Source organism: Lolium perenne, chromosome 1 (genome assembly GCF_019359855.2).
Source record: "Lolium perenne isolate Kyuss_39 chromosome 1, Kyuss_2.0, whole genome shotgun sequence".
NCBI classification, from domain to species: Eukaryota; Viridiplantae; Streptophyta; class Magnoliopsida; order Poales; family Poaceae; genus Lolium; species Lolium perenne.
The window spans coordinates 75,796,854-75,799,267 of NC_067244.2; the positions used below are offsets into that span (position 1 = coordinate 75,796,854).

The window sequence follows — 2,414 nt, forward strand, 5'->3', positions numbered from 1 at the left end:
CTGCTGTTCTACAACCCTCTGCTCTTGGAGGCCCAACACTGTCTACAAGAATAGAAGCTCCCGTAGACATCAGTCAGCACCATGGTAACGTTCATGGGCATGTAGCCTTTCTAGTTCACTTGTGATATGGTCGGTGGCACCGGTGTCGATGTTCCAGCCGCCACCTCCATTGTTGTTGTAGTTGACATTAGCGGTTGTCCGCTCACGAGGGACGAAGTCCTGGTCGAAGCGGTACCAGCAGTTCATGGCGGTGTGGCCCGCCACATTGCAGAGCTGGCACGGTGCGCGATCACCACCACCGTGGTTGCCACCGTTGTTGTTGTAGTTTCCGCGGCCACGGCCATTGTTGTTGTAGTTGCCGCGGCCACGGCCGTAGTTGCCACCGTTGTGGTAGCCCCCACCGTTGTGGTAGCCACCATTGTTGCCTCCGTTGTGGTAGCCTCCTTGGCCACCATTGCCGCCTCGTTGAGGATTGCCGCGACCTTGATCACCGCGGCCTCCACCACGACCACCGAAGCGGCCACGACCACCGCGAGTAGCGGCGTTGACAGAGGATTGGGAGACTCCACGGAGCATCTGTTGACGACTTTCATAAGACAGGAGCTGCGAATAAAGTTCGCTCACCGTGATCAGCTCGGTTCTCGCGAGGATGGCGGCGACTAGCCCGGTGTAGGAGTCGTTCTTGAGGCCTGCGAGGATGTAGGAGACCATATCTTCATCTTCAAGGGTCTTCCCGGCGGAGATCATCTCGTTCTCCAAAGATTTCATCATGGTGACATATTCTCCCATGGATTTGTTGCTCTTTTCCGCACTGGCAAGGGCGATGCAGGTGTTGGTGGTGTGTGCACGCGACCTGGCCGCCTACATGTCTTGCAGAATCTCCCAGAGCTTGGCCGCCGTCTTGACACCAGCGGCATAGGGGAGCACTTCCCGTGAGAGAGATCCCACGAGGAAGCTCAGGAACTTTTGGTCCGATGCCACCCAGTCTTCATAAGCTGGGTTCAGCTCGGTGACAATCTCGTCACCCTTCTTTACTTCGATCTCTTCCTTGGGTGCCTCGATGGAGCCATCTAGGTAGCCCATAAGACGGGCACCCCTGACTGCCGGCAGAACTTGGGTTTGCCAGAGGATGAAGTTGCATTTGCCCAGCCGCTCCGTCACGCCTGTCCCGAAGGTTGAGCCTCCCGAAGGGTTTTGCATCGAGGAAGAAGAAGAGGACATGTTGGCTGGCGGTGTCGATGTCAGATGGGATCGGCGGCAAGGGGAGGCTTTGTCGCTAGATGTGTTTTAGGAGGGATAGCTCTGATACCATGTAGAAGTTTTAGGTTAAAGTGTCTTACTCCTTTCGGAGCACACCGTGCGTGTTTATATAGGGAGTTTAACCTAACAACTCCAAAAGGGATATACATGGTTTGTTACAAGGAAGGGTCTAGAACATAATCTAGATAACCACTCTGGCCTTATCAATACGGCCGGTGGGATACAACACGCGCGCACACAAGTCACATATCGTGACAAGCCTAACTCGCTAACAAACACAACGGCTGAACGATACAAAGGGAACACCCTGAGAGCATGTTTAATATCAAAGCTAGCAACTGGCTATAAGACATTGCCATGTCCTCTACAGCTAACCTTATGGCCAATATATACAATAGCTAGGTAGAAAGATGTACTACTTTACTAATACATCGACCACTTCTCACTCTCACAAGGTACCTAGGTAGGGATGGAACCCGCGAGATATGGGTACGGGTAGAGCCATCCCATACCCGTATCATGTCGCCTTCAATCTTACCCATCACCCGTACCTATACCCGTCAACGGGTACAAGTTTTTCCCATACCCGTCACGCGGCGGGTGATGTCTACGCATGCTTCTATTCCTGTAGACAGTTGATACGCGTACAACACGCGACCGTTGGGAACCCCAAAAGGAAGGTGTGATGCGTACAGCGTCAAGTTTTCCCTCAGTATGAAACCAAGGTTTAATCGAACCAGTAGGAGCCAAGAAGCACGTTGAAGGTTGATGGCGGCGAGATGTAGTGCGGCGCAACACCAGGGATTCCGGCGCCAACGTGGAACCTGCACAACACAACCAAAGTACTTTGCCCCAACGAAACAGTGAGGTTGTCAATCTCACCGGCTTGCTGTAACAAAGGATTAGATGTATAGTGTGGATGATGATTGTTTGCAGAGAACAGTAGAACAGTTGCAGTAGATTGTATTTCAGATGTAAAGAATGGACCGGGGTCCACAGTTCACTAGAGGTGTCTCTCCCATAAGATAAATAGCATGTTGGGTGAACAAATTACAGTTGGGCAATTGACAAATAGAGAGGGCATGACCATGCACATACATGATATGATGAGTATTGTGAGATTTAATTGGGCATTACGACAAAGTACATAGACC

The 2,414-nt window shown here is 51.7% G+C and overlaps 1 non-coding gene across 1 annotated transcript; it reads right to left on the reverse strand.

Annotated features, from left to right (window-relative positions):
* Positions 1-589: 589 nt before the first annotated feature.
* Positions 590-729, reverse strand: LOC127327973 (small nucleolar RNA Z247). The gene has a single exon (XR_007868889.1). It is a non-coding gene; the product is annotated as a small nucleolar RNA Z247 (small nucleolar RNA).
* Between the last annotated feature and the right edge of the window lie 1,685 nt (positions 730-2,414).